The sequence below is a fragment of the Panthera leo genome, chromosome B3, assembly GCF_018350215.1.
Source record: "Panthera leo isolate Ple1 chromosome B3, P.leo_Ple1_pat1.1, whole genome shotgun sequence".
NCBI classification, from domain to species: domain Eukaryota; kingdom Metazoa; phylum Chordata; class Mammalia; order Carnivora; family Felidae; genus Panthera; species Panthera leo.
This window is the reverse complement of record NC_056684.1, coordinates 101,373,070-101,398,171: the sequence shown is the minus strand read 5'-3', so window position 1 is coordinate 101,398,171 and position 25,102 is coordinate 101,373,070. Positions and strand designations below refer to the sequence as shown.

The following is a 25,102-nucleotide window of genomic DNA, read 5'->3' as shown; positions in this document are numbered from 1 at the left end:
TGGTTAAGTTCTGTCCTTTAAATCTATTTATCCTGAAACTTGACCAGAAAGGATATGGCCACATCCCTTGCCCCTTTCAGCTTCCGCAGCAAACACCTGGGGGAGCCTGCATGAGCTTTACAGCGTCTGTCTGCTGCTTATCCAGAAGTAGTTTCATGCCTCGTGCCTGAATCAGAAAATCACATTCAGAACATAATGTGTCAGATGGGTTATTAGAAAACACTAATTCTTTCAGAGACTGTTAAATCTGGAGGCCTGGCCGAATTCCAAACTAAGTAATGGCAATTCTTTTTTGAAATGTCCTTCCGGTTTTATTTGAATGAGTATTAACCCACCTGTCCTCAACTGTACCCGATTAACAGTTGTTCTTTGTGCTTCAGCCCTTTAGTAGAAAGAGAGGCTGTTGCTTGGCATTTCTGTATAGTAGTGGAAATTGGTGGAAGAAACCAAACGCTTTTCAGGGATGTGAGCAAGGACTATCCTGGCATGTTTGGAGAGGACTGGGATATGTGTTCTATGAGTCAGGAATTTTGTCTTTTTTGTTAATGACTGTTAATGCTTTCTTGATCCGCACCTGGCTCATAATAGGCACTCAGTAAATATTTGTTGAGAGAATAATGACTGAATAGATAATTATAAGCCCAACCTCTTAATTGCACAATAAATATCATCTTTTGTTTGGGCCTCCTTCTCTCTATTCCTTCCCCACAGACCAGACCCCACAGATCCCCACTGCCACAGATCAGACCTTATCAGTTCTCACCTGGACTATTGGAAGGGTTTCCCACCTGCCTGCTTCCTTCTGCTCCTATATTTCTTCAGTGCATTTTCCACATAAATCTTTTGATGATGTCAGAAGGATCATTTTAAGAGGCAAATCTGATCATGTTACTTCCCTATTGAATACCGTTTACTAGTTCTCCACTAGTAAATGAGGATGTAGTTCAAACCTTGAGCATCACATAAAATATTGTTTGTTAATTGCTCACCCACCCCCCACATAAACTATGCATGTTAGCTTTCTGGTTGGGGGGCTCAGATTCAAACGCCTACAGTGGAGGGAACGGTGGGGAACAGATGGGGGTGTTGTGAATTGGAGAGTTTATGACCCCATCTAAACGGGACATTCTGTGGCTCCAGCCTGTTGTTGCTTGGTGGGAATTTGGGCCCAGTGCAGCCAAATTAAAGATTTTTTTTTTCCATAAGAAGCTGGATTTTTATGTTACACTTTCTATTTATTAAATGTTGGAAACTAATTTTAAAAATTAAAAAACATTATGCGGTAGTTCATTATGAAAGTGAAAAAGGAAAACACATGATCTGTGGACTAAATGAAACACATCTGTGCAAGATTGTGCGAGATTGATGCCTGTGTCTAGAACTCCCCCTGAATTCTGCATCGTAGCCACATGGAACTGCTTCCAGTGCCCTAAGCATGTGGCGTGCCTCCTCACCTTTGTTTTTGCTGGCTTGCTCTGTTTGGAATGCCTTCCTTCCTTCTCACCCTCCTCCCACCCCACCCACCCTTCTCCCACATAAATGCTAAGGAATTTGGAGTTTATCCTAATTTGTCAAGTCCCTCCTCCTGAGTCCCTTCTCTCTGAAGCATTTCTTGACATTCCTTCACTCCACTTTATGGAGAACCAAGTCATTTTCCTTTGTCCTCCAACAGTTTCTGTGGAACTTCTTTTGTTTCTGTTCTTTATTTGTGTCCATAATGCGGTCTCTAGACTATAAGTTGCAAGGGGACAGTTTCCATGACAAGTTTATCCACATATCCGTAAGGCCTAGCACTGTGATTAGCACATAGTAGGCGCTTAATAAATATCTGTTGAATGAATAAACTAGATGTGCACTTTCTAAAACTGACACTCACTTTACTTTTTATCAAGAAATGCCAAAATGTTAGGGGTGCCTGGGTGGCTCAGTCAGTTAAGCGTCCAACTCTTGATCTCGGCTCAGGTCGTGATCTCACGGTTTGTGAGTTTTGAGCCCTGCTCTGTGCTGATGGTGCAGAGCTTGCTTGGGATTCTGTCTCTCCTACTCTCTGCCCTTCCTCTGCTTGTGCACACACGTGCTCTCTCTCTCTCTCTCTCTCTCTCTCTCAAAATAAATAAATAGACTTTAAGAAATAATAATAAAAAAGAAACACCAAAAATGTTATTTTATAGTTGAAAACCTAATATCATTCCAAAATCTTCATAACTGATACTATGATATTGTTGCCTCTTTGGGAAGCCAGTCCCAAAGGTGGCCACCCGTGAACATGCCTCCCAGTATTCATACCCTTGTGTAGTTCCCTCCCCTTGTATCTGGGCTGGCTCTGTGACTTGCTTTTTGACCAATAGAGTAAGGTGGAAGAGACACTGTATGACTTCCAAGGCTGGGTCAGAAGAGGTCTTACTGCTTCCATCTGAGTTTTTTAGAATGCTTGCTATTTTTCAGTCTCTCTGGTAACCCAGCTGCTCTGCTGTGTGGAGAGGCATGAAGAGGACACATGTAGGCCAGATATAGACTCCTTTGAAGCCTCAAGCCAATAGCTGGCATCCACTGCCAGCACGGAAATGGGGCATATTGGTCATCTAGCCCAACTGAGCCTTCATATTGAAGCCATAGCCAACTTTGCACTGTTAACTACCTGATGCCCCTCTGCAAGTGGGATCTGCCCAGCTGAGCCCATTCAACCCACAAAACTATGTGATAATGATAAAATTACATTTGAAGCCAATTAAGTTTTGGAGTGGTTTGTTAATACAGGGATGGATAGCCAGAACACCTTAGAAGCAAATAAAATGTGCTTGAAATTACTATGTCAAGAATAGTTTAGGGGCGCCTGGGTGGCTCAGTCAGTTAAGCATCCAATTTCGGCTCAGGTCATGATCTCACAGTCCGTGAGTTCGAGTGCCGCATCGGGCTCTGTGCTGACAGCTTGGAGCCTGGAGCCTGGAGCCTGCTTCAGATTCTGTGTCTCCCTCTCTCTCTGACCCTCCCCCGTTCATGCTCTGTCTTTCTCTGTCTCAAAAATAAATAAACATTAAAAAAAATTAAAAAAAAAAAAAGAATAGTTTAACCCGTTGTGTTACAATTGACCTTGGAGTTCTGTGCTACATTATTTCACAAATAACCTACTTGACTTCATGCTTCAGTGAGGTTTTTTAAAAAAAATTTTTTTCTGAAGTTTATGTATTTCAAGAGAGATAGAGTCAGAGTAGGGGCAGAGAGAGAGAGGGGAGAGAGAATCCCAAGCAGGCTCTGCACTGTCAGCACAGAGCCCAATGTGGGGCTTGAATTCATGAACTGTGAGATCATGATCTGAGCTGAGATCAAGAGTTGGATGCTAAACCGACTGATCCATCCAGGTGCCCCTTGGTAAGAGCTTTTAAATGTGCTGTTTCCTTCACTAAATTATGTACTACTGATACATTTATATATTCATCAAAAAATCTTAGTTTTCTAACAGGTTCATATCCACCAAATTCTCCCACAGTGACTGATGTGATGATGAGAAGTTGCCAGTATAAATTCCATCCTCTAGTAGCAAGTGTATTTTTCGTTTCATGACATGGAATTGTAGAAAGTATGGTCCTTTCTATGGAGCATTCTCTAGCAAAATTATCTATGACAGATTTTAGCCAACACATTTATTTATTTTCTAGATGTTGGAGAACTCTCTTTCCCCATTTTAAAATTAAGGTAATTTACATACAGTGATGCACACCCTTTCAGTACACAGCTCTGCACGCCTTGACAAATGTAGACAGCTGTGTGACCACCACAGGCTCAAGGTACAAGAACAGTTTGGTTGCCTCCTGAAATATCCCTGTGCCCCTTTGTAGTCAGGCCTCCCCCTTGACCACTGATCTTTTATTGTTTGTTTGTTTTTAAACCATTTATTGAGGTGAGATACACATAAAGTGGTATTAACTATTTTAATTCACTGGCACTTTACTATTCATAACATAGTGCAGCCACTACCTCTGTCTAGTTCCAAAACATTTCTATTACTCCAAAGCAAGACTCCTTACAGTTTTCTCTCCCATTCTCTTCCACCCCCAGCCCCTGGCACCCACCACTCTACATTATGTTTCTATGGATTCATCTATTCTGGATACTTAATATAAATGGAATCATACAACATATGACCTTTTGTGTCTGGCTTCTTTCAATTAGCATAATATTTTGGCTGTTCATGCTGTTCATAGCACATATCAATACTTCCTTTCTTTTTGTGGTCAAATAATATTCCATTTTATGGTTATGATTGTTTCTTTGTCTTTCTAGTTTTGCTTTTGCAAGGATGTCGTATAAATAAAATCATAACCTGTAGCCTTTCTAGTTCAATGAGATGTTTTGATCTTTGTTTTAGAGGGCATGGATGCCTTCCAAAGTCTCTATCGCTTGTTAAGCTTTTCTCCCAGTGGTTCTATGGGGGCATGGTATCTTGGGGTCATAACTTGTGTGCACCTTCCTCCCCTATGCTTCATTGAACTTCCTCATTTTTATATGGAGGCCCTGCCCAGAGCCAGGGGCATGCAACATTATTCACCATCACTTTAGAGAAAGGTTGTTGGTGTGAAAGTAGAGAACACAAGTGTCTGACCTTCACTGTAAATTAAACATTTTATGGTTATAAGTAAGATTTGTGAAGAGTACTTAAAGAGCTAGTTTTTTTTCCCACAAGCCACAGATGTGAAAAACTATGGCCTGGAGGGGGAGATAGAGGCAGAAGTAAAGGTATAGGATGCTGCTATGTTCCTGGGGAAAGGAACTCTGCTGTCCCCCACCCCCTCCTTGGAGAGCATGTGTTGGGGGAGGGGCAGCATAGCAGGACATTCAGCTGTGTAAGGGGATAGGAGGACAGAGGGACTGTGATTATGTTCAGAGTGGGCTCTGGGAAAGCAAGGCGGACTCCGGAGCTTCCCTACTGAACTGGTGAGATGTCCCCGAAGAAGTGTAGATAAGGCAGCGGAATGTGTCAACACAGACAGGGCCTCAATGGCCCGCCATGTTTCCTGGCGGAATGAGCTATGGGAGAGCAGGCACAGTTTCACATTGAAAAGGACTTGGAAGCTAGCCAAGAGCAGGTGGGCCTGAAGGGGTCTCTTGGTAGGGAGACCAGCCGTGGTGAGAATATACGTATTGTGTGGCTGGAGACCAGATGGGAATTCAGCCCCCTCAGCAAATGTGGGCCTGGAGGGTCATCCATCAGAGCCAAGGGCAGAACAGAGCTGAGCATCTCAGCAGAAGCCGGTGCAGGACAGATGATGGCAATGAGTGGCGAGAGGCCTTCTCCAGGTGTCGTGATGCTGCACGGGCCCCAGGAGCTTGGAGACCACTCAGGGTGAAAGGAAGGGGAGGAGGAACTCCAGAACTGATTTTAAACTTGAAATGGCCAGAAGTGTAATTTCTGCCAGCACCTGGAATGGGGGATCGAGATAGAGAATGTGAGTCTCTCTGTGCCTGTCTTTCCCTCTGGCAAAGAGAGGGGCAACCATGCCACCTCCTTCATGGGGCCTAATTTGAGGGTGTGTGCAGCATTTAGGATGGTGTCTGGCACCCGGCAAACAATAAATGTTCGTTCTCGTTATCTGCGAAATACATATGTACATACTACCACAAGGAAACAAATCGAGAAGCAGAGAGTGATAAGAAAATAAAGACATGGCGTGAAAACCATACCTGTTGTAGTTCTGTGCTGTTGTATGAGCGAGTGAGTAGGCCAGGGAGTCAGAGTTTCTGCCCTTTGAAGCTTTCGATTTAAGGCATCCTGAAACTTCCGTCAGTCCCTACAGTGGTGGCTGGAGCTGAATTATCCATACATGTTGACTGTGTGCTAAGTGAATTAAGATGACAACAATGGTTGTTTCAGGCATGACTTTTAGGGTCTTTGCATCTGGGGAGTCTCTTGGATCTTGCTCCCAAGTTTATGCCATTTACCCACAGTGTGTAGTTTTCCATGATGCTTCGTCTCTGTTTCTCTCTCTATATTACATGTAAAAATATTTTCTGTTTAAAAGGTGCATTGGTCATATTATAATAGAATACTATTATTATTATTATTAGTGTTATTGCTAGGAATCAGCAGCCAAAATATAATATCTGATGTAGTTTTCCTCGTGGCTCTCCTGCTCATTCTCACTTTGCCCATCCTAACATTTTTAGCATTGTTAACCATATTATTGCTTTCATTCCTCACAGTTCTGTCGTGATGGTTCAGAAACAGCTTCAAACGATTTCCAGGCAGCCTCTGTCCCCTTATTTTGTGTTCATTATGTGAAAGTTCAACACTTAGTCCCGTGAAAAGAGTGGAGTGCCTAGTCTGATTTTCCAGCGCCAAAACTAAGTCAGCAATTAACACAGAAAGTCCATTTAAAACAAAACAAAACAAAACAAAACAAAACAAAACAAAACAAAACATTACATTGGGGGAAAGCTTTTTCTTTGACATCAAGTCTTCTCCAGAAAATCACTAGGCCTGAGGGTCCTACAGAGCTCGTGTTCAATAATTAAGGTAGTATTTCATGGATTTGGGTAGTACCTTCAAGAGTTCAGAGGCCGCTTCTTTCTGTTTTAAGATGGGGGGAAGGATTGCCTTTTCTTCCAAACACTTATGTTTTTCTAACATTTGAAAATTCATTCATGACTAAATTGTTACTGTGAAGCACTTGGAAACCTTTTGACTCTGGAGAGTTCTGGGTACCAGCACATCCTATAGCGTGCATTGATACCAGGCTCCGAGGGAGAAGGATGAGCTGGGTAATGACCCAAACAGTGGGACTCTGGCAGGCTCTTTCAGCTCAGGCAGAAGCCAAAGCAAGGACACAAAAGGAGCCTTCCAAAGACCACAGCAGGTTGCTCTCTGGACAGGAGAATCAGTGATTTATTTTTAAGCAATCTATTAACCAGCCTCTATTGGATAGCCGTCTTTTCTTCCCCCTCCCCAGCTTTACTGAGATATATTTGTGCTTTCTCTTCGAAGCTATTTCTGAACCCCTCACCACTGTGCACTTGAAGTGTGGGCTGCAAACAATCCAGCCTCATAAGAAAGTGTATGTGAGACCCAGCGAGGAGAAATTAATGTGCTTTTTTAGTGCTTTTTCTCTCTTGGCTTCCCAAATTGCCTTCACTGAGGCGGGAGAGTCAGTGTGAGCAAGGTCCCTCCCATGGCTTGCTGGGCTGTGGAGTTCAAGGCCACGAATGCCTGAGCTGTGAACACACGGCGCTGTGCCGTCCGGCTGATGGGAAGCCCTGAACAGCTTGCTGAATTATTACTTCATTCTCTGCCGAAGCAGCAGGAGGCGAGATGATGAGTGAGTGAAAGAGCCCGTGGACTTCAATGTGGGCTGAGGGAACCAAAACAAACACAGAGAAGACAGGCCAATATTTAAATCTGTTTAAAGGATGGAGCACGCAGGAATGTTTGACTATATTTTGTCTAGTGAACAGATTTCATTTTTTAATGGCTGTGTTAGTCAGTGCAAAGCAGAGTTGCAGAATGGAATCTGTTTTTCTACCCCCTCCCCTGTGCCTCTTGTGGCTTTCAGGGACATTTCCCTATTCTTGGTACTTAAGGTGGCCTGGAAGTTTTAGAGGGAGACCAGGTCTGAACTCACATGCGGTGCCCAGATGCCTGGTACATCTCCCCTTCCCCAGTAGCCTTGCCTAAGAATACTGGGCACGAAGAGTCAACCATGCAGGCAGCAACAAGAGTACTTCACAAATTGTGCTTTCCCATTTTCCGAGCTGCTCAGCTCTGGTTGAAGAGCATCAACCCCCAGACATCCAGCTTTTCCTTATCCCCTTTCCCGCTGCTGCACTGGGTACCTCTATACGGATATTCTTCTTTTTTTTTGTTTTTGTTTTTGTTTTGTTTTTTTTAATCATCTCACACCAGATTTTCATATTTGCATGTATTTTTCTGCTTTTTCACTCAGGGCCACCCTTCTGGGTGTCCATTGCATTTTCAAACACGTCTGTACCATTGTTCAGCTGCTTGATTACAGTTCTTCCCCTGGCCTCCTGTCCCTGTCCAGGGAAAGCCAGCCCCTTACCTCGTTGCTCTATTGTTTTATGGCAAATAGTTTTCATTGACTTGAAACCAAGTATTTTGATGAACAAAGGAAGATCATTTAGACACACACACACACACACACACACACACACACACACTCCTTCCTTTTGGTCTATGGAGGGAGAACACATTACCCAAAAGAGCAGACAGATGAATCTGGGTTTACATTATAATTGCCCAAGAAAATTGCCGATTTCACTTCTTTTTTTATATTCGTCTCTAGTTTTCAGGACAGTGTTGGAGGATCTAGCTTGCCATGGGTGACATGGGCTTGGGGGAAGGTAATCTTTCAGTCACACGAGTTAAAAAAATGCCTTTTTCCGGGATTAGTTGTTTAGCAGTAAGGAGCAATCTAGGCTCATAGCTGTAGAGGGCGCGCGTGTCTTAATAATAGCACTGCCATCAGCAGTAGAAAAAGAAGCCAGGTTGTAGGGAGAGAATATCCTTTTATTGCTAGATATTTTATGGGGAAGGAAATAAGGTGCATTTTGGAATAGACACTAAATTGTCTATTTCTTGTGAATAAACTTATCTTCTAGTTTGCATCTTTTGATGATGGTTTTGTAAGAAGTGTGTAAGCCCTACCCAGTGAGAATGAGCCTTTTTAATGTTTTATACCTTGCGGCGGTCCTGCCCCTTGGTAACTGGTGCTGTGTGTGCAGGGAGATGTAACTCGTCTTTCAAAAATGGCAGTTGGAACAGGGCACCCCTCTGCATAAAAGCCTTCAGTGGTTTCTGATCTCATTTACAACAAACCCCACTTCTTACTGTGCCCACCAATGCCTTTTGTATAGAGCCTCTCCCCACCATCAACATTCTGTCTCTCCCTCACCTCCCTCCCTGCCTTCCAGGCTAAATCTGAAACAGTATGCCTAGCTGGTCCAAACTCAGTGCCCTCTGCATCTTCTCCTGCGTCTGCTCAGTGAGCCTGTCCACACGTCTTTCTGTGGCCAGCCCCTTCCCATTTCTCAGTCCCTTGCTTCATATCAATTCCTCAGAGAGGCTTTCTTCTTTGTGAGCCCTAGCTAAAATAGGCCTCTGCACATCTAGTTTTTTTAATTAGAAAAATTTAAGTTGTGTTATGATTCACATAACAATGTTTTACATAGCATAGAAGTCACCATTTTAAAGTGTACAATTCAGTAGGTTTTAGTATATTCAGAAGATTGTACAATTAATTATCACCACGATGTAACCTCAGAGCATTTCCATTACCCTTAAAAGAACCCCCACCATTATGAAGTCTCTCCCCACTCCCATTTCTCACAGTGCCTGGCATTCACTAATCTACCTCCTGTCTTTGGGGATTTGTCTATTCTGAATAATTCATACCCTCCTCTTTTGAACCATTAAAGCACCCTGTTTGTTTTCTTCCTGGCACATGTGCATTTGTTTGTTTACTTGCTTATTGTTTATTCTCATAGTCCATGACTAACTTGTAGAGTTTCTTTCCAATTCAGTCGGACTGGCCCTGAAGTGGGCTCAGCCTCGTATGGTGGGAGTGAATCAACGAGGGTTCTGCGTTGCTGGGCAGGATGACCTCTAAGAGCTGTTCCAATTCAAAGCTTCCACGTTTCTGTGCAACATCTTCCTATCCATTATATTTCCAGTAACAGTTCTTTGGTCTCCAGATCTTCCCCAAGTATTTTCTGTCCTTTACTTGCAACCCACAGTTGTGACTGATTTAATCCCATTCAACCAAGTGCTATGTTGGGCTTCTAGAAAACTCTTCAAGGGCTAGGATCATACCATGGCAATAATAATAGTAACATCCAGGGAACATGTGCCAAGCGTGGGGATGTGTGTGCTACTTACATCTTTTTCACTTATTACAACGGTCTTCTTACAACCTTGTGAGATAGGCACTACTATTATCATCCCATTTTGAAGACGGGAACAGTGAGGCTTAGGGAATGGACACATATTACTCAGCTGGTTTATGAGGGAGCAGAGACTCAAATCCTGGCAGTCAGCCTTTAGGGCTCACTTTCTTAACCAATTCTATTCAGCTTCTTAGGTGTCAGCCATGTGTTTGTTCAAGGTACTGGTGTCATGTTGGCATGTGATACATGAATTCATATTGTTGCGCTGTTAAGATTCTTCACAACGATGACATCATAAATAAAGATTTCTGCGGTTCTTAGCAGAGCACTAGAGCAGCAGTCTTTCTTATGGGATTCTCCGCTGTCCGTCCTTTGGGCTAGGGAAGTGACCAGCTAGTGTCCTTTGGCACCCCTAGGGGCTATGTAAGCACTGGTACATGGAAGGAGGGAAGAATTCCTGTCAGTGACAGCAGCTTGTGCTTCCACAGCAGCTGGCACTTGGAAGAGAGTGTTTTACTGCAGGAAGTTTGATCCCCAGGAGAAATGCCTCTAACAGCTTAGGTGGTGTATTAGGGTTCTCCAGAGAAACAGGACCAATAGGACACACAGACACACAGACACACAGACACACAGACACACACACACCCCATATATATATATGACAAGTTTTTTTTTTTTTTTTTAATAGAATCTGCAGGGTGGGTTGGAAGGCTGGAGATGCAGGCATGAGCCAATTCTGCAGTTCAAGTTTGAAAGCTATCTGTTGAAAAGTTCCCTCTTGCTCAGGGGAGGTAGGTCTTTTGGTCCAGTCAGGCCTTTGACTGATTGGATAAGGCCCACCCACATTAGGGAGGGAAATCTGCTTGGCTCAAAGTCCACCAGTTTAAATGTTAATCCCATCCCAAAACACCCTCCTAGAAAATCCAGAATAATGTTTGAGTCCAGCCAAGTTGGGTTTATAAGATTAACCATCAAAACTGGGTATTTGGTGCTTGGGTTCAACCTGCTCAGGGCCTGGGCTGGAATGCAGGGGGTGGGGGCAGTATTTGTGAACGTTCCATCTCCCACATAGTGAGGGGAATATAGCTCCTACGTGGTAAGGTATTACTATGGGTGGTCGTGATGGGTAAGGATATGTCTCAGCATTGTGAGATTTACCCAGAGAACCAGTACTTGCTTGAGACCCATCTTTGGGTTAGAGGGTCCATGAGCAGGTGGTTCCTACACTTTCTACCGGGTGGGCCTCCGGGACCTACTGATCACTCACCCAGAGAGAGCCTACTTGGTATTGACTTGAGCCACCTCTGGATCTTTTTTTTTTTAAATTGAAGTATAATTAACATACAGTGTTATGTTAATGGTTCAACAATTCTATACATTACTCAGTGAATGCCAATCACAATAAATGTACTCTTAATTCCCCTCTTCTACTTCACCCATCCTCCCACACACCTTTCCGCTGGCAACTACTAGTTTGTTCTCTATATTTAAGAGTCTATTGTTTTGTTTCTTTTTTTCTTTGTTCATTTATTTTGTTTCCAATGTTCCACATATGAGTGAGATTATCCGGTATCTGTCTTTGTCTGACTTACTTAACTTTATACCCTCTAGGTTTATCCACTGTGGTCACAAATGGCAATATCTCATTCTTTTTTATGGTTGAATAATATTCCATCGTGTGTGTACATGTGTGTAAATATATACATCTTTATATATATATTATGTATATACATTTATATTTAAATATAGAAATATATTTATTTATATATATACACGTAAATGTATACATACATATATACATTGTGTACATGTATATATATAAATAAAAATAAGGGACACCTGAGTGGCTCAGTTGGTTAAGTGTCTGACTTCAGCTCAGGTCATGATCTCCCGGTTAGTGGGTTCAAGCCCTGAGTTGGGCTTTGTGCTGACAGCTCAGAGCTTGGAGCCTGCTTTAGCTTTTGTGTCTCCCTCTCTCACTGCCCCTCCCCTGCTTGCTCTCTGTCTCTCTCTGTCTCTCAAAAACGAATAAACATTTAAAAAATTAAAAAATAAATAAAAATAATATGTAATATAGTATATATAAATAAAAAATATATAAATAGAAATATATAAAAAGATGTGATAGATGGATATCGCACATCTTTCTTTTCTTTTTTTTTTTTTTTTTTGTGACCACATCTTAATTCACTCATCTGTCAGTGGACATTTGGGTTGCTTCCATATCTTGGTTGTTGTAAATAATGCTGCAATAAACATAGGGGTGCATGTATCTTTTCAAATTAGTGTTCTCATTTTCTTTGGGTAAATGCCCAGTAGTGGAATTACTGGATCATATGGTAATTCTATTAAAAAATGTTTTTTAATGTTTATTTATTTTTGAGAGAGAGACAGAGGGCGAGTGGTGGAGGGGGCAGAGTGAGAGGGAGACACAGAATCCGAAGCAGGCTCCAGGCTCTGAGCTGTCAGCACAAAGCCCATTGTGGGCCTTGAACTCACAAACTGCGAGACCATGACCTGAGCTGAAGTCAGACGTGTAACCAACTGAGCCACCCAGGCACCCCTCTATTTTTTTTTTTAATTTTTTTTAACGTTTATTTATTTTTGAGACAGAGAGAGACAGAGCATGAACAGGGAGGGTCAGAGAGAGGGAGACACAGAACCTGACACAGGCTCCAGGCTCCGAGCTGTCAGCACAGAGCCCGACGTGGGGCTCGAACTCACAGACCGCGAGATCGTGACCTGAGCCGAAGTCGGCCACTCAACCGACTGAGCCACCCAGGCGCCCCTTTATTTTTAAGTTTCTGAAGAACCTCCGTACTGTTTTCCACAGTGGCTGTACCAGTTTGCATTCCCACCAAAAATGCATGAGGGTTCCTTTTTCTCCACATCCTCATCAACACTTGTTATTTCTTGTCTTTTTGATTCCAGCCATTCTGACAGGTGTAAGGTGATATCTCATTGTGGTTTTGATTTGCATTTCCCTGATGATTACTGATGAGTATCTTTTCATGTGTCTGTTAGCCAACTGTGTGTCTTCTTTGGGGAAATGTCTATTCAGGTCCTCTGACTATTTTTTAGTTAAGTTGTTTGGGTTTTTTGGTGTTCAGTTGTATAAGTTTGGATATTAACCCTTTGTTGGATATATCATTTGCAAGTATCTTCTCCCATTTCAGTAGGTTGCCTTCTCATTTTGTTGATGGTTTCCTTCACTGTCAAAGGAATTTTATCTTGATGTAGTCCCAATAGTTTAATTGTGCTTTTGTTTCCTTTGCCTCAGGAGACATCCCTAGGAAAAAATGTTTCTATGGCTGATGTCAGAGGAATTACTACCTATGTTCTCTTCCAGGAGTTTGATGGTTTCACATCTCACATTTAGGTCTTTTTTTTTTTTTGGATTTGAGGTACACAAATGTGTTGTCTTTTTTTTTATGATTTTTTAAATTTCTTGTTTTATTTTTTATTTTTTAAAAATTTACATCCAAATTAGTTAGCATATAGTGAAGCAATGATTTCAGGAGTAGATTCCTTAGTGCCCCTTACCCATTTAGCCCATCCCTCCTCCCACAACCCCTCCAGCAACCCTCAGTTTGTTCTCCATATTTATGGGTCTCTTCTGTTTTGTCTCCCTCCCTGTTTTTATATTATTTTTGTTTCTCTTCCATTATGTTCATCTGTTTTGTCTCTTAAAGTCCTCATATGAGTGAAGTCATATGATTTTTGTCCTTCTCTGACTGGCTAATTTCACTTAGCATAATACCCTCCAGTTCCATCCACATAGTTGCAAATGGCAAGATTTCATTCTTTTTGATTGCAGAGTAATACTTCATTGTGTGTGTGTGTGTGTGTGTGTGTGTGTGTGTATATATATATATATATATATATATATATGTGTATATATATATATACATGTATACATATATATGTATATGTATATGTGTGTATATATATATATATATATATATATACACACACACACACACACACACACACACCACATCTTCTTTATCCATTCATTCATCGATGGACATTTAGGCTCTTTGCATACTTTGGCTATTGTTGATAGTGTTGCTATAAACATGGGGGTGCATGTGTCCCTTCAAAACAGCATACCTGTATCCCTTGGATAAATGCCTTAGTAGTGCAATTGCTGTGTCGTAGGGCAGTTCTATTTTTAGTTTTTTGAGGAACCTCCAGACTGTTTTCCAGAGTGGCTGGACCAGCTTGCATTCCCATCACATTTAGGTCTTTAAACCATTTGGAATTTATTTTTGTGTATGGTGTGAGAAAGTGGTTCAGTTTCATTCTTTGTGCATGTAGCTGTCCAGTTTTCCCAGCACCATTTCTTGAAGAAACTGTCTTTTCCTTATTGTATATTCTTGCCTCCTTTGTTGTAGATTTAAAAAAAAAAAATTAAATGTTTATTAAATTTTTAAAAAGTGTTTGTTTTTGAGAGAGAGAGACAGAGACAGAGCATGAGCAGGGGAGGGGCAGAGAGAGAGGGAGACACAGAATTTGAAGCAGGTTCCAGGCACTGTCAGCACAGAGCCTAATGCGGGACTCGAACTCACTAACCGTGATATCATGACCTGAGCTGAAGTCAGTGCACCCAGGCGCCCCAAATGTTTATTTATTTTTGAGAGAGAGAGAGAGGGCGGAGAGAGAGGGAGATATAGAATATGAAGCAGGCTCCAGGTTCTGAGTGTCTGCACAGAGCCTGATGCAGGCCTCAAACCCACGAACTGTGGAGATGAGGACCTGAGCTGAAGTCACACGCTTAACTAACTGAGCCACCCAGTTGCCCCTCCTTTGTTGTAGATTAATTGACCATATAAGCATGAGTTTATTTCTGGACTCTCTATTCTGTTCCATTGATCTATGTGACTTCTGGATCCATTCATTCATTTAACAAACATTTGTTGAATGTCTATTATGTGCCAAGTTCTTTTCAACAACTGAGCATACAGTGGTGAATAAACACAGACAAAAATCGCTTTTCTCAAGAAATTTGCATTCTGGGAAGTGAAGAGAGACTGATAGTTAAAGAAAATAAGTAAAAAAATGTCAGATGGTGTAAGTGCCATGGAGAAAAATAAAGGCAAGAAGGGAAATAGGGAATACTGTGGTTGGCAGAGCAGGGGGGGTGGTGCTGGTGGTTTACATTATGAACTGGAGTGGCAAAGGAATGTCTCACTGGAAGAAACAGTGCTTTTTGAGTAAAGACATAGATTATATATATAGATCATATCCTATAGATAACAGGAGGAAGGAATTCTGGGCACAGGGGACAGCAAGTGCAAAGGCCCAGAGGAAGGAGTGTGCCTGGAATGAAGCGAGAGAGGGAGAGTGATGGGAGGTGCAATTAGAGAAGTAACAGTAGGCCAGAGGGATGGGGGCCTTGAAGACCACCGTGAGGGCTGCAGGTTCTACTCTGAGAGGGCTGGAAGCCACCATAGGGTTTGTGTAAAGGAGTGACATGATCTGGCTGCTCTCTTGAGAAAAGACTATAGGGTGTGTGTGTGCCTGGGTGTGGGGGACTGTCTTAGTCCATTTGGGCTAACAGAACAAAATACCATAGACTGGGTTGGCTGAGAAATTTCTGAGTTTTGGAGGCTGGGAAATCCAAGATCAAGGCGCTGGCAGATTTGGTGTCTGGTGAGGAGTGCTTTCTGGTTCATAGATGGCTGACTTCTTGCTGTGTTTTCACATAGTAGAAGGGGTGAAGGAACTCTCTGGAGTCTTTTTTACAAAGGCATTAATCCCTTCCTGAGGGCTCTGCTTTCATGACCTAACTACCTTCCAGAGAGCCCCACCTCCTAAGACCATCACCTTGGGGGTTAGCATTCCAACAAATGACTTTGGAGGGACATGAACATTCAGATCGTAGCAGGGAGTATGAGGCAGACGCAGGGAGGCCTGGCCAGGACTCAGAGGGGAGATGATGGCGCTGTGGACCAGATGGCAGTGAGAAGAGGCTAGGTTCTAGATGTGTTTTGAAAGCCAGGCCAACAGGATTTGCTGCCCGTAGCGAGGCCTCTGGGAAATGTATGCGGGAGGGAGTGTGCCATAATAGAGGTCCACCATTTACATTCCCATCCAGCGCTCTTTTGCACATTCACACTCAAGGTAGGAAGAAGATGACCTTTAGATTTTTAGGATTCTTGTCCTCAGCAAGAGTGTCTGAGGACTGCCTTCGGGGCTGTTTCAAGATGTGTGACCAGTTTGGTTTAATGGGAGAGTACCCCTTCTGTGGCCAGTCTCCATGGCTGAGAGTGGATTGCCCGACTGTCCATCTTCCTGGTCCTGCTGCTCAGTAGACATGCGTGGCCCCGTGGCCATTCAAAGGAAGTGACCTCATAAGCGTGCCTTTCAAGCCACACAGGATGGGTCCTTGTGCGACATTCAGCCGTCTCTCTGGTTTACACCAAATTCAACAACTTGTGGCCTGCAGATACTCAGTATAAATAGCTGGAAAAGCCTGACCTTGACAACCTCATTTCTCATTCCTTTCTTGTTACAGGTAATAGAGCTGAAAATGTGGTTTTAATTATAGCACTAATGAAAACTGAAAATCCAGACAGACACTTGACGAACTCTGCTGTGCTTTATATTACATTTGTGCTAACTACAAAGTGCCCAGCTGGGTGTAACATTATCCCCCTTTCCTCGAGCATCCGCCTGACTGAAGCTGTATAATTGATGTATACTTTGGCAGGAGGTCAGCTTAAAGGGTTTTTTTTTTTTTTTAAGATTTTTTTTTTTTTTTTTTGAAAACATCTTTAACGGTATTCGGGGGGAAAGAATACGTTTACTACCTGGGCTGGGAGAACATTTCTCTACATTGCCCGACACTCCCCACCCCCATTGCAAACTTCTTCTGGAGCATTCCACACATGTTCAGGAAATTCTGGGGCCACAAGTGACCTTAGAGAATTACCTTAACCTAGAGCCCTGTACCTTTGTCTTTGGCCACTGATGCTGCCACGGCAAAGCAATACCTTACCATACAAACCTGTTCAGCCCTCTGTTCTTTTCAGTCAGAAGGGCGTATTCAGTGTCCATGAAAGGGAGAGTGATGGTGGCCATATCCACATCTGTGTAGGCACATCTGTCCTCACCTGCTAGCCCATGGCTGCCACGTGGCCTCTAAGGGAGTTACTTAGAGGTAGGGTTTTCAAATAAAATATGGGCCACCCAGTTAAATTTGAATTTCAGGTAAATAGTAAATAATTAAAAATTAAAAAGTCTTAAAAATATTCTTAATTTTTAATTATTCATTGTTTATCTGAAATTCAAATTTTAGCTGGGTGTTCTATAGTTTTATTTGTGAATTTGGTAATCCTACTTATAGGGTTTCTGAGACTGGACAAGGTTTCTGCAAGGACTTCTAAAGAATCCTCACCTATGATGTAAAGGAAATATAAATCCTCATTTGGAGACAATGTAAAGTTAGCTTTGCTGTAGCTCTCCAAAGATTTCTCTTCACATCCCATCTGAATTGTGACCTCATTCTCTCATCCTGCTCCTTACATCACACAGAATGCCAAGGTTCTAGAATGAATTCATGAAATTCATGGCATTGCCTACCTCAAAGATATTGAAAGTTTCTACAGAGACCCACTGATGGTAAAGGCATCTTATCTTTACTGACTTGGTTGGTGACTCTGGTTAAGCTACATAAAATTTTTTCTGTTTAATTTATAGTATTTTTGTTTTTATTTGAATTCTTGAATAGGTAATCTATTTATTTTACATGTACAGATTTCAACAAAATATGAAAGGTATATAGGAAGAAGTTTCCCTTTCCCTTCCAATGTCCAGCCATCCAGTGCCCTTCCCCATGAGCAATGACTACTATTGATTTCTTTTTTATTCTTCCAGTCATATTTATGCACATATATATAAATAGGCATATGTTTCCCTCCTTTTCTATATAATTGTTAGCATACTGTACCCACTATACTTATTATACTAAAAGCATCTTTTTTCCTTTACTAGCTCTTAGAGATCTAGTCATATCACAATATAAAGAAGTCTCATTCATTTTTTATGGCTGCATAATATTACATTGCATAAGTGTATTATATTATTTAATCAGCCTCTCTTTGATGGATATGTACATGGGTTCCAAATGTTTGTTGTGACAAACAATGTGGGACATGCATCATTTTGTGTGTATGTGAATATATCTTTAGCTAAATTTCTAGATGTGGAGTCATTGGGCCAAAGAGTACATGCATTTATAATTTTCCAAATTGCTCTATTAGCTTCCTATTGCTGCTGTAACAAATTACCACAAGTGTGGTGGCTTAAAACAACACAAAATTATTATCTTATAGTTTTGTAGGCCAGAAGTCTTAAGATCATGGTGCTGATAGGGGCTGTGTTCCTTCTGGAGGCACAATAGCAGAATCTATCTCCTTGCCCTTTCTGGCTTCTAGAGACTGCTTGCATTCCTTGGCTCATGGCCTCCTCCTCCATCTTTTTTTTTTTTTAAGTTTTTACTCATTTATTTTTGAGAGAGAGAGAGAGAGCAGGGAAGGGGCAGAGAGAGAGGGAGAGAGAGAGAATCCATAGCAGGCTCTATATTGTCAGTGTGGAGCTCGATGAGGGGCTGGAACCAATGAATGTTGAGATCATATCCTGAGCCAAAGTCACTTCACTGACTAAGCAACCAAGGCACCCCTTCCGTCCTCCATGTTTAAGGCCAGAAGTGTGGTATCTTCAAATCTCCTTTTTTCTGACCCTTGCTTTCATCATCACATCGTCTCTGACTCTGACTCTCCAGCCCCTCTTTTATAAGGATTCTTGTGTTTATATTGGGCCCACCTGGATAACTCAGGATAATCTGTCCATTTCAAGATCCATAACCTTAATCATACCTACAAAGTCCCTTTTTCCATGTAAGGTGACATAGTCACAGGTTCTGGGTTAGCATGTGGGCATCTTTGTGGGGTCATGATTCAGACTACTTAGTACTTACAGAATTTGTACCAGTTTAAATGTCCACCACAGCCTCACTCACAATGTGCATTCAAAATTTTTGAAACTTTATCAGTTTGGTAGGTTAAATACATTTTAAATTGCCTTTCTCTTATTGTGAGTGGGGGGGGTGGGAAGCTATCTAAGAGCCATTTCTTCTTTTCTTTTTGAACTGTCCAAACCATTACTTACCAGGTTGTCAGTTGGGAAATGTTTCTACTAGAGTAGGTGATGTTTCTGAGAAGCAAATTGCAAATTTTTTCTTACCAGTTGGTCATTTGTATTTCAACTTTGCTTATGAAAGCTTCTTGCCATGCCATGCAAAAGCTATTATTTTTATGTAAATTTATCAAATTTCTTTATGGCTTCTAGGTCTTATGACATGGTTACAAAGATCTTCTCCACTTCAAGGTAATGAAAGAAACATAATTTCTTCTTAAATTTGAATAAGTAAAAAACAACACAGGCCACTACTTGGTCTTTGTCAAAAAAGTAGACCGTAAAGATCAATAAGAGAAAAATAGAAGTCACTTAAAACCTACATTCTATTGTTTATTGTCTGCAAGGGTGGCCTACAGATTACAGTGTTTGCAGGTAGGGGCTGGGCGGTGGTGCTGGAGCTGGTTGGCGTGGGTTTCTGAGGGAGGTTGAGCCTATTGTGAGCGTCTCTATCCAATACTGCATTTAGTAACATCAAGTTGGTAGTTTTATATTTTTTTCTATTTTTATTTTTTTTCAAGTTCATCCATTTATTAGAGAGAGAGAGAGAGAAAACATGACTGTGGGGCGGGGGTGTGGTGGGCAGAGAAAGAGAGAGAGAGAGGAGAGAGAGAGAGAGAGAGAGAGAGAGAGAGAGAAAATCCCAAGCAGTCTCCATGCTGTCAGTTCTTAAGCCCGACCAGGGGCTCGATCCCACAACCGAGAGATCATGAGCCCCATCAAGTTGGTAGTTTTAAACTGATCACGTTGAGGAGTGCCTGGGTGGCTCAGTTGGTTAAGCACCCGACTCCTCATTTTGCCTCAGGTCATGATCTTATGGTGGTGAGATGGAGCCCCTGTGTTGGATGCTCATGGCAGAGCCTCCTTGGGCCCTCCCCAACTCACACTCTCTCTTAAAAGAAAACAAAACTGATCATGTTGAGAGTATTTATACCATGGAAATTGACAATTTCAACTGCCAAAAATCAGATCTTTCCCCCCGAAGAACAAGTTGTTTAACATTTACCAGTATACCACTAGAGACCTTGTCTCTAGGCTTTCTAGCCTTTAAAAAAATCCAAGAAATGATTTTACTTGGATTTTTTTTTTTTAATTTGGGAGTATCTGATGTGAAGGAGGGCTCATAGGAAGTGTATGTGGGTAGCTTTAGATTATGGTGCCTCTGTACACACACACACACACGCACACACTTTCTAAAACATATTGTATATTTAAACTGGTGACCTTTTTTTTTGTCTCCTTAATGGGATATTATTGCCATCTTTCGATCTCAGTAAACATTTATCCAAATCATTATTTTAATGGTTGCATAGTATGCCACAGAATGATTTACTGCATTTGACTAATCCCTGGTTCTGAGACATTTGTAAAACTTCTGTTTGTCTTCGTTGCTAGCTCCAGCTGGTATGATATTAGGCTGCTCAGCTCTCAAGGATGTTGGGATTATCAGGGAGAAAACTTTCAAGAAGTGCTTTCAGATATATGAGGCCTTTACAGTGTTGGCATCACTATTCTAATTATCCGCAGCCAGGCAGGCCTTTTGGGAAATGTCCTGGTTTCTTTTGGTATAATTACTCAGATTCCTTAGAAACATAAATTCTGGAGATGTTTACGTGGTAACAGCAGCTCAGGAAGAAAGAATGTGGGCACTAGAGTTGTGGATTCCAAGAGACAGAAGCCCTGCCATGAGACAGACAGGGAAGGTGACAATTAGGCCATAGATAAAAATAAAGGGGATAAATCCCATCAACTCCCTGAGAGATTTCAGACAGGCTAGCAGGACTGGAGGACACAGAATGGAGGGTAATTAGAGAAGATATTTTTGGGCTAAGACAGAGTAAGAGTGGTGTTTCCTTGTTAGCATAGGCTTTTAAAAAGTGAAACACCATAATTATTTCTCAAGGATAAGAATATCATTAATACTGTGTTAGGTGTTTTGGAGAACTTAAATGTAAGAAAGGAATGGGTAGACTGGTTTTAATCAGGGAAAAATTAGAATTTTCGTAAGTTCACAAGCAGCTTTGAACAACCACTTTGCAAAACATTGGTTTGATTTTGCTATGTCTGGAATCACTGGCTACTGAGCATGCTTTTGATGATGGGATACAGGATTGCCACACTTGAGTCAGTTCAGAGTTCTTCTGTGACGTTATTTGAACAACATAATTGCTTTGAGTGGGATTCCCATCCACAAAAGGGAGGTAGGTGCTTTGAATTTTTTCAACAAGTACTAAGAAAGAGTATTACTAATAGTGGAATTTTAATTAGTGCCTATACCAAAGCTTTGAAAATAATCTTTTGGTGTTTCCTTGAGCCCCAGGGCACACAGGTACTACGTAGTCAAAATACTGTATATACTGTGTGGTTTTTGATTTTTAAAACATATTGCTGCCACTGGAAGGCAGTGTTGCCTAGTCACTGTGTTCAGCCAAGCCAATGGGCAGATCTGAAGACTTGGTCCGAATTTTCAGGGAATCCAAATGAGCCCAAAGAAGTGCTTTTATCTTTGCCTCTTTTCTGAATCTGGCCGAGATCCTGGGCTGCCCATAGACGTGCCATCCCTGTTGGACATTTCCTGGCATCAGGTGTGCTGGCATTAATTATGTGAGATCCACCTGTTTGTATTAAAGTGATGAGACTTGATTCCCTTTGGTCTCAACATTTCTCAAATGTACAGCAGGACCATCAGCCCTTGCAATCTCATGGCAAATGGTGGGATTTCCCTACAATTGGATAAGAGCAACCTAATCAATGACTTAAACAGGTAGCCTTTCAGAAATCTTGCTTTGACTATTAACTTTCATTAGACCAAATTATTTCATGATTATCCTAGATAATTTTTTTTCTATCACCTAATGCACCTAGTAAAATTCTAGGTCAACCATGAGTTCTCAAAGGAGATTGGTTCAACAATGAAATACTCTTTCTGTATTTTTTTTCTTCTTATCAACAGATATTCAGGTAATGTTTTGATTTAGGAGCACTCTTCAGGATTTAAGTTAGGGAATATTCTGTTGACATTCTAATTGTAGACATCTCTTTAGACTATTAATAATGATCCCTTATCTTTGTGCAGTGCTTTAAAAATGTAAAGTCTTTGTATATGCTTTCTCCTTGGATTCTCAGAACAGTCTGGTAAACTTGGTAAAGGAGGAATCATGATTTCCGTTTTGATGTTTAGGAAATAAAGTCAGATTGAGTCATGCTCCCAGAGTCACCTAAGCACCTTCTGGTTCTGAATTGTGCTTTTGCCTTCCTTATACATGCTGCCTATAAACAAAGGCCCCTTCATCTTACAGGCCATGATAGTAAGGCTGGAATTGGAGCCTTTTATCCACGGTGTTTTTTTGTCCTATCTTTCCTCCCTTGGTTCATAGAGAAACATACCTCTTTTTGGTTATGTCAATAAATGGTCAGCACAGCATGATTTTTCATGGACTTAGGGTGAATAAGAGCCTCTATACATTAAAGGCCTTTTTGCTTCTTAGGAGGCTTTATTCTAAAGAGTGTTTCTGTAGAAACATTTTTTACTTGAAAGACTATGGATCACTTTTCAAACGCGGAATTGTCTTATCTGAAATACATTCCTACCTGTGCTGAAAGACACAGGTATAATCAATGCCTTGATCATATGGACAATCTTTATCAAAAGTGCCTTAGATCCTGAAGAGCCTGAGGGGATGAGACACACACACACACACACACACACACACACACACACACACAGAGAGAGAGAGAGAGAGAGAGAGAGAGAGAGAGGGAGAGGGAGGGAGGGAGAGAGAGAAGTGCCTTACTAGTATCTGAGCCCCCCTCATGGACCAGGCAAAAAGGAAGTTTTCAGCAAACTGCCTCTGAATCCCTCTAATCCTTTCCATGGTTTCAGCATCAGATAATTAACATATTTCTAGATGCAGGCCACTTTAGTTCTACTGAAGCCTTTATGTTCTGCAATATCTTAGGTTTAGTCTCATTTTGAAAATTGAAAGCTAGAATGTACTAGGCAGTAAATTAGTTAATGAGAATTCTTTTATTATAGTGGCTATCAAAATGGATTGAGAATTAAATTCGCCTGCCTCACTGCCCTGCAGCAAAATTCATCAATGAGGAATAGTCCTTTAGAGGCTGATTGGAAAAATCCAGGTCAGATTTACCAGTGGTATTCAGACACAGTCTAGAAGTACCATAAGGTAGGATCCTTGTATTCCTGAATAATTCAGTTCTGTTTAAGGTGTGTTTTTGAGGAGTCTAGAGAGATCATAGTTGGTGCTCTTCCTTTTATGTTAACGTTGTGCATGATAGTGGAGTCTCCCACATTGTGTCCATACCATTTAATAATATATTGCAAACATATAACTTTTAATTTAAAATATAAATTTTTGGGGGCGCCTGGGTGGCTCAGTCGGTGAAGCGTCTGACTTTGGCTCAGGTCATGATCTCGCGGTTCATGAGTTCGAGCCCCGCATCGGGCTCTGTGTTGACAGCTCGGAGCCTGGAGCCTGCTTCAGATTCTGTGTCTCCCTCTCTCTCTGCCCCTCCCATGCTCATGCTCTGTCTCTCTCTGTCTCAAAAATAAAAACATTAAAAAAATTTTTTTTTAATTTTAAAAAATACAAATTTTTTAAAATTTTTGAACATTTTTACTGAAATAATTGTAGATTCACATGCGGTCATAAGAAATAGCAGAAAGAGCCAGCATACACTTAGCCCAGTTTCCCCCAGGGGTAACATTTTGTAAAACCCTAGTATATGTCATAGTCAGAATATTGACATTGATACAATCCACTGATCTTGTTCAGATTTCTTAAGTTTTACTTTGTACGCGTTCCCATGCACGTGTGTGTATACAGCTTAGTCCTGTACAGTTTTCTCACTTATATAGGTTGACATATCCACCACCACAATCAAGACGCTGAATGCTTCCATCACCACCAGGATCTCTTGTCTTGCTCTTTATTATTAGCCACTCCCCTCCCAATTCCCTAGCTCCTGGCAACCATTAATTGGTCCCCTATTTTTAAAATTCTATCATTTCAAAAATGTTATGTACATGGCATCATATAGTGTGTAACCTTTTATCACTGCTGTCCCTCCCTCTGCCCCTCAGTGTTATTCCCTGGAGAAGAATTTCCTTGGAGATTCATCCAAGTTGTTTGTATCAATAGTTTCTTCCTTTCTATTGCCAATCATATTCCATGGTATTGATGAGCCACAATTTGTTTAACAGTTCACTTGTTGAAGGACATCTGTGCTATTTCCAGTTTTGGATTATTATGAATAAAGAAAGCATCTGTGAACATTTGTATATGGATTTTGTGTAAACATTGTTTTTCATATCTCTGGAATAAATGCCCAACACATAAACCATTTTTAAGGGTAACAGGAGTAGAATTTTCATGCTGCCTTCTAGGAGGTATATTCTTCTAAAAGATGATCCATTTCAGCTTGTATAGTGACTCTGGAACTGTAAACAGGTCTTGTAGATATGTATATTATTTTTGTCTTGTCCCAGTGAATAGAGTTTTGATGCATGAAAATAATTTGTATTTCAATTCATTATATGGGGAGTTGGGGCTTAAATCTTTTGAAAAAAGGTGTATAGGCAGTTATCACTTCCTGCTTTGCCTTCCCACCTCTAAACTCTCCAGTCATTTAAGTATCTCTGTTGTTGCCATGTAATCATGTGTTCACACACCAGACTCCCCACCCTGGTGGTCTCTCAATTCCTTGAGAGCTGGGCTCCTGTCTTAATCATCTCAGTAACAGATATTCTCAAGGTAGATATTTAATCAATATTTCTTAAAGAATGCATATCTTTTTTGCATAGGACAGTTTATAAGTCATCATAATATGTTTAAGTTTCATAAAGCCAATTTGATAAAAAGAATGTACCTTAATATCTTATGATCTTATACAGTGAAGAAACTCCTGATCATGACCATGCTTTGGAGAATATTGGAGAGTGGTTTAATGTTTGTTAGGATAAAAGGAATTTACCAAGGACAAAAGT

The 25,102-nt window shown here is 41.2% G+C and overlaps 1 long non-coding RNA gene across 1 annotated transcript in view; it reads left to right on the top strand.

Moving 5' to 3' along the window:
- The first annotated feature begins 17,449 nt into the window (after positions 1-17,449).
- Positions 17,450-25,102, top strand: part of LOC122222722 — a 28,067-nt gene continuing 20,414 nt past the window's right edge. Inside the window, exons 1-2 of the long non-coding RNA XR_006203819.1 lie at positions 17,450-17,520; positions 19,249-19,287. This is a non-coding gene — a long non-coding RNA (uncharacterized LOC122222722). The remainder of the gene's footprint in view (positions 17,521-19,248; positions 19,288-25,102) is intronic.